Source organism: Arachis ipaensis, chromosome B07, assembly GCF_000816755.2.
Source record: "Arachis ipaensis cultivar K30076 chromosome B07, Araip1.1, whole genome shotgun sequence".
NCBI classification, from domain to species: Eukaryota; Viridiplantae; Streptophyta; class Magnoliopsida; order Fabales; family Fabaceae; genus Arachis; species Arachis ipaensis.
Genome location: NC_029791.2, coordinates 18,076,990 through 18,085,101, shown reverse-complemented (window position 1 = coordinate 18,085,101; position 8,112 = coordinate 18,076,990).

The following is an 8,112-nucleotide window of genomic DNA, read 5'->3' as shown; positions in this document are numbered from 1 at the left end:
GATATAAATTTGTATAAAAGAATAAAGAATTTGATAGAAATTTAGAGAGAATAGAATAGAAATATCTGGGACTAGGACTAAAGAGAGAAAGTAGAGTTTTCAATTACATTATGCATGCTTATATGATGAATGGATTTTTGACGGTTTAGAATTTCACAAATGAAACCTCGTTACAAGTATAGTTTCTAAACCAACAAAGAATCATTTCATACAAAAATTTGGTTGTCACAAATAACAAACCCCTAAAAATAATAACCAAAATATTTAAATCTCGGGTCGTCTCTCAAATGAATTGCAAGGAAGTGTTCTTGTTATTGGTTATGGGACAAGTATTTTGGGGTTTTGGATAAAGGACAAGAAAAGTAAATTGCAAGAATTAAACTAATAGCTAATAAAGCTCTTGGCAAGGTATGAGAACTAGAAGTCCTATCCTCATTATCCTTATCAATTGTGATGAGAATTGTCAATTACTCCCACTTAGTTAACCTCTAACTATGAAGGAAAGTCAAGTGGATGAATTAACTTGATTCCACAAGTCCTAGCTAAATCATGATGAAAGACTAGCTTTAGTGGCATTCAAGTCACTTAGCAACTTCTAATTATTAATCAACAAAAGAGTTTGATAACTCAAGAGTCTCCAATTACTCTACCAAAGCCAAGAGGAGAAAAATCTCATTTAAAATCCTACCAAACATTTTATCAAACACTTGAAAGGCACAACATAAAAGCATAGAAAAACAATAAGAGATAATAAAATCCAAATAACCAATTGCAAGCATCAATGATAACAAATAATGGAAGAAGCAATAAACATGAAATACCTCAAATTGCATTAAATAGAAAATCAAATCTAACATGAGAATTCATAAACTAAATTGGCAACATAAAGTAATCAACATGGGAAATAGATAAACTAAAATGCTAGAACAAATAAGAGTAGAAGAGAAACTAAATTGAAATAGAGTAGAAATCTAAAATTGAAAATAGCTAAACCTAAGAACCTTAAAACCTAGAGAGATGAGAGAGTCTCTCTCTTTAGAAACTACATCTCAAACCTAAAATTATGTGAATGAAAGTTGTATGATGATTCCTCTACTCTGCAGCCTTTAATATGTGTTTTCAAACTTGGAATTTGGCCAAAACCAGCTCAGAAATCGCCCCCAGTGTTTTCTGATACGTGCAGCACGTGGCTCTGTCACGCGTACGCGTCGCTGAACTTTCGCAATGTCACGCGTACTCGTGATCCAGGCGTGCGTGTCACCTAAAAGCATGGTAACTATGACAAATTGCATATCATTTTGAAGCCCCAAATGTTAGCTTTCCAACGCAACTGAAACCGCCTCATTCGGACCTCTGTAGCTCAAGTTATGATCGATTTAGTATGAAGAGTCAGGCTTGACAGCTTAGCAATTTCTTCAATTTCTTGTATTCCTTCTACTTTTGCATGCTTCCTTTCCATCCTCTAAGTCATTCCTGCCCTATAAACCCTGAAATCACTTAACACACATATCAAGGCATCGAATGGTAATAAGAGAGGATTAATAATTAGTAATTTTAAAACCAAAGAAATATGTTTTCAATCAAAGCACAGAATTAGGAAGGAAAATGTAAAACATGCAATTTATATGCATAAGTGTGAGAATAATGGATAAAATTCACTCAATTTAGCATAAAATGTACCACGAAATAGTGGTGCATCACTATACTAACACATACATCTTATTCATATTTATAATATAATTCTCTAATTGGGCTATAAGTCCAATACTAATCCTATCATTATCCTTTCCTTCAAAACAACCTTGCTCTCATGATTGCATAAAAAAAATCCTAATTAAAATTGTAAATACAATTAATAAAAGAAACAATTAATCCTAAAATATATTTTCTATACTACTACTCAAAATAAAAATTATACCATTAGAATCTATTGTTTAAAAAAAATAAGACCTCTAATTTACCCATTTGTGAATTTGAATTAGACTTGGTAATGCAAGAAAAAGCCCAAACAAGGCTCACTCAAAATTAGGATCCTCTTTCTTTCTGCCACAATCCAAAAATAGAAAGCCAAAAATTTCATTTCTCCTCTCTTCCTCTCAACTATGTACGTGGCTGCTATGGAAAGAACCATCATCGGCGAGCCAAGCACCACCGTCTGGCTTTAGTGGCTCTTTCTCTACCTTTCCTCGGTTCCGTTCGCACTGCTTGCTGCCGAATCCACTGCTAGCCGCGACAACCTATCGTTGTCTCGTATTCCATCGCGATCCCAAGGGAAGACAACCGCCATGAGCATCGATGGTTTAGCCACTATCAGAAAAGCACGACGAAGTCAATCTCTGCGTAAATTACCGTCAAAACTCGGTGTTGCATCCACATGACTATTCGTCGCTCGCGGTGCTCCTCACATTGCGACAACGCCGCCGCAAAGCACACCCGCGGAACCACTCGAGCCGCCGTCCTCGATGTTGGGTTTTTTCTCTCCTTTGTGAGGTCCAAGTCCAACTTTTTGAGGGTGTCTATTTGTATCCATTGTGTCACAACCCTAATCATATTTTGGGGTCAATTTGAGAGTGAGAGTATAGCCAACAAAGAGAGAAAGAAGAGGAAAAAACAAAATTTTCGTTTTTATCCAAAGCAGTATATTTCAAATGATAGTTTCTCATTCGTTCATCGTTGGATCGGCTTGAAATTTGAACTGTGAGTTTCTCTTATCTTGTTCTTAATTCTGGTTGGTGGCGATGTTGATTGGAGATTTTCAGTGGGAGAAATTGGCTTCACAAAAGAGAAAATAGGTTTTCCATTTTTACACAGAGCAGCAATCTTTGAAGAACAATTTCTCATTTGTTTACCGTTGGGTCGGCTTGAAATTTGAACTGCATATTTCGCTTATCTTGTTCTTCATTTTGGTTGGTGGAGATATTGATTGGAGGTTTGCAGGAGGAGAAATGGACTTCGCAAGAGAGAAAATAGGTTTCCCGTTTTTACACAGAGCAGTAATATTTGAATAGCAGTTTCTGATTATTTCACCGTTGGATCAACGTGAAATTTGGACTGCAGATTTTTCTCATCTTATTTTTCACTATAAACGGTGAAGATTTTAATTAGAGGTCTGCAGAGAGAGAAATAGACTTCGAACAGCAACTCTATTTTTGGGTATTTTTTATCTTCTTGCTTCTCATTTGTAAGCTTTGGTACTTTGATGTTTTGGCTAGTTATATGCATATTGTTGTGCTTTGTTTGAGACTCTCTTGTACTTCATTTGATTATAGTGGAGCTATTTCATTGGTCTGGATGACTCGTGGTATTTACCTCTCACATTGAGAGGGTTTTTTACGTTAAAATCTCGGTATGTTCTTGTTATTGTCTTACTTGCTATATTTGCTTGTTCATAGGTTCTGCCATATTATATTGTGAGTGCTTTCATATTGTTCTTGTGTTGGATATTTGTATTGTTTCCGCTGCTAGGCTCTTTTATACTGGCATCAGAGCTTGTTGGTATTTTTCTGGGCTTGTGATTCTGTGAACAATGGAAGCTCATACTAATACTAGTAGGATGATCACTCTTAATGGTCCTAATTATGATTTGTGGAAGTTAAAAATGGAAGATTTGCTTTATATCAAAAATTTTCATCAACCAGTTTTTGGTATAGAGAAGCCTAATGATAAATCTGATGATGATTGGATTTTGCTGCATAGACAAGTTTGTGGATATATTAGACAGTGGGTTGATGATAATGTGTTGAACCATATTATTGGAGAGACACATGCTCGGACCCTTTGGATTAAGCTTGAACAGTTGTATGCTCGAAAAACTAGGAATAACAAGATGTTTTTTATCAAGCATTTATTGGCTTTGAAGTATACAGATGGGACATCAATGACAGATCACTTGAATAACTTCCAAGGAATAATGAATCAATTATCTTCCATGGGTATCAAGTTTGATGAAGAGGTTCAAGGATTGTTACTTCTTGGCTCCTTACTAGACTCGTGGGAAATTCTCAGAATGTTATTGTCCAATTCTGCTCTTAATGGTGTAATCTCTATAGATCTTGCCAAGAGCAGTGTTTTGAATGAAGAAATAAGAAGAAAGTCACAAGGTACATCGACTACACATTTAGATGTTCTTGTTTCTGAGTTTAGGGGGAGAAACAAAAGTCGAGGTCCTAAAAGTAGAGATAAAAGCAAAAGCAACTCTCGAGGAAAGTATAAAAATATTTAGTGTCATCATTGTGGTCAAAAGGGACATGTGAAGAAATTTTGTTGGCAGCTAAAGAAGGAGAAAGCCAAGGCAAGTAAAGACAAGAGTAGGGGTGTCCACGGATCGGATTAGATCGGATATGGCCGAAAATTCGATCCGATCCGCACAATTTCCATCGGATCGGATCGGATATGATATCCGCACTTTTTAGTGTCGGATCCGATCCGATCCGATCCGCACGGATTGGATCGGATATCGGATATATCCACATAATTAAACCTTCTCTTTTTAATCATATTTCTATGTAAAATAATTCGCTAAAAATATTTCTTTCATACTTTTAAACTTATTTATTCCTAAAATATTTTTAATCAAACTCTCTCTAAATAACAAAAATAAAATAATACAATATATGAATAATAATTACTAACTAAAACATACAAACAAGTAAATATAATACCAAACATATATATTTATTTATTTTTTAATTATTATAGTGCGGATCTGCGGATCCGCGGATCGGATACGCGGATGTAGAGCAGATATCTGCGATCCGATCTGCAAAGGGTGCGGATCGGATCCGATCCGATCCGATCAATTTTCGGATTGGATGCGGATATTTACCACGGATCTGCGGATACGATCCGATCCATGGACACCCCTAGACAAGAGTAAAAATAAAGATGATGGTAGCAATGAAGACAAGGTTAATGTAACTCATGATGATTTTCTTCTTGTTGAGGAGATGAATCTATTAACCTTGTCGATAACAACACTAGTTGGGTGATTGATAGTGGTGCTTCTATTCATGTTACATCTAAGAGGAATCTGTTTACATCTTATATTCCTAGTGATTTTGGTGATGTGAAAATGGCTCATCAAGGTGTTGCAAAATGTGCTGGTGTTGGAAAAGTTTGCTTAGAAACCTCCAATGGTACCAAGTTGACTTTGAAGCGTGTGAAGCATATTCTAGATATTCAGTTGAACTTACTTTCAATTGGTAAGTTGTGTGATGAAGACTTGAATAGCTCATTTTTTTGTGATAGTTGGAAGCTCACTAAGGGTTCCATGGTTGCTAGAGGTACACGACATTCTGTCCTTTATTTAACTCAATCAAAAATTGTGAAAGATGTTGTTAATGCTGCTGAGTTTGTTGATGAAACTTATTTATGGCATAAGAGATTATGTCATATGAGTGAGAAAGGTATGAATATGTTATCCAAGAGGAATATTTTATCTAGTTGTAAGGTTGCTTTGCAATAGTGCAACCATTGCTTTGCTGGAAAACAAAACAGGATTTCTTTCAAGAGTCATCCACCTTCAAGAAAGCCAGAAATACTTGACTTGGTGAATTCTGATGTATGTGGGCCGATGAAGACAAGAACACTTGGAGGATCTATCTATTTTGTAACCTTTATTGATGATCATTCTAGAAAATTATGGGTTTACACTTTGAAGACCAAAGATCAAGTTTTGAATGTGTTCAAATAATTTCAAGCTTCTTTGAAAGAAAAACTGGGAAGAAGTTAAAATGCATTCGTACTGACAATGGTGGTGAGTACTCAGGTCCAATTGATGCTTATTGTAAATAGCATGGTATAAGACATCAGAAGACTCTTCCAAAGACTCCTCAGTTAAATGGCTTGGCTGAAAGGATGAACAAAACATTGGTTGAAAGAGTTAGGTGCTTATTGTCACAGTCTGGATTGGCAAAATCCTTTTGGGGTGAAGCTTTGAGCACTGTTGTTCATGTCTTGAATTGGACACCATGTGTTTTCTTGAAATTTGAAGTGCCAGAGAAGGTATGGTCAGGTAAAGATGTTTCTTATGATCATTTAAGAGTCTTTGGATGTAAAGGTTTTGTTCATATTCCTAAAGATAAGAGATCTAAACTTGATGTAAAGACTAGGCAGTGTATTTTTATTGGCTATGACATGGATGAGTTTGGTTACAGGTTTTATGATCCTGTTAGCAAGAAGGTAATTTGGATTAGAGATGTTGTCTTTGTTGAAGACCAAACGATGAAGGATATTGATAATGCGGAGAAACCAATGGTTCAGCCTAGTGATGATTTTTCTGACTTGGATATTACTCCTTCTATGCCGATGGTGGAAGATGGTAGAGTTGAATCTCAAAATAATGAGCATGATACAAGTGCAGGTGAAGATGAAATAGTTGATCCGATACTTGATGAAGTTGGTGATGATGATCAAGATGAACAACCAACGTTGGAAATTCCTGCAAATGCACTCAGAAGGTCTACAAGAGAGAGGAAGCCTTCGTCAAGGTATTCTCCACATGAGTTTATTTTGTTGACTGATGGGGGAGAACCTGAATGCTTTGGAGAGGCTGTTGAAGATGAAAGCAAAGCTCAATGGCTTGAAGCTATGCAAGAAGAAATGAAGTCCTTGCTTGAGAATGATACCTATGAGTTGGTGAAGCTACCGAAGGGTATGCGAGTTTTGAAGAACAAATGGGTATTCAGAATCAAGAATGAAGAACACAATTCTAAGCCTCGGTATAAGGCTAGATTGGTTGCTAGAGGTTTTAGCCAGAGAAAAGGTGTTGATTATGAGGAGATCTTTTCTCCTGTTGTGAGGATGTCATCCATTCGTGCTGTGCTTGGATTAACAGCATCTCTTAATTTGGGGATTGAGCAAATGGATGTGAAGACAGCTTTTCTTCATGGTGATTTAGATAAGGAGATATACATGGAGCAACTTGAGGGATTTGTTGTTAAAGGAAAGGAAGATTTTATGTGCAAGCTTAAGAAGAGTCTTTATCGGTTGAAGCAAGCTCCAAGACAGTGGTACAAGAAGTTTGAATCTGTTATGGGGGAGCATGGTTACCGTAAGACAATTTCAGATCATTGTGTCTTTGTGCAAAAATTTTCTGATAGTAATTTTATCATTCTTTTACTTTATGTGGATGATATTTTGATTGTGTGCAAAAATGCTTTGAGAATTAATGAATTGAAAAAATAGTTGAGCAAGTTTTTTGATATGAAGGACTTGGGTCCTGCCAAACAGATTTTGGGCATGACTATTACTCGTTATAGAGATTCCAAGAAACTTTATTTTTCATAGGAGAAGTATATAAAGAAGGTGCTTCAAATGTTTGGCATGAATGATGTCAAATGTGTTGCTAGTTCTTTTGCTCCTCATTTTAAGTTGAGCACCAAGCAGTGTCCAACCACTAATGAGGAGAAACAAGAAATGGATGAAATTCCTTATGCCTCAGCTGTTGGAAGCTTGATGTATGCTATGGTACGTACTAGACCAGACATTGCTCATGCGATTGGTACTGTGAGTCGTTTTCTCTCTAATCCAAGTAAAGAATATTGGAATGCTGTTAAATGAATTATGAGATATCTCAAAGGTACAACTAACTTGAGTTTGAGTTTTGGTGGTGAGAAACCTTTGCTAGTTGGCTTTACTGATGCAGACATGGCAGGAGATATTGATTCTCAAAAGTCTACTTCAGGTTATTTGGTTAAGTTTGCAAGGGGAGCTATTTCATGGCAGTCAAGGCTACAGAAGTGTGTTGCACTTTCTACCACAGAGACAGAGTTTATTGCAGCAACTGAAGCTTGTAAAGAGTTGTTGTGGATGAAAAAGTTTCTTGCAGCATTTGATTTCAAGCAAGACCGTTATGTGTTGTTGTGTGATAGCTAAAGTGCTATTCATCTTGCCAAGAATTCTACTTTTCATGTAAGATCTAAACATATTGATGTTAAATATCACTAGATACGGGATGTGTTAGATTTCAAGTTATTGTAATTTGAGAAAGTTCACATTGATGACAATAGTATTGATTTGATGTATTTATAGTATTTAATTTATTTTATTAATAATGTATATTTTATATTATTATTCAATCGTATTTATTATTTTAAATGATCATTTATATGA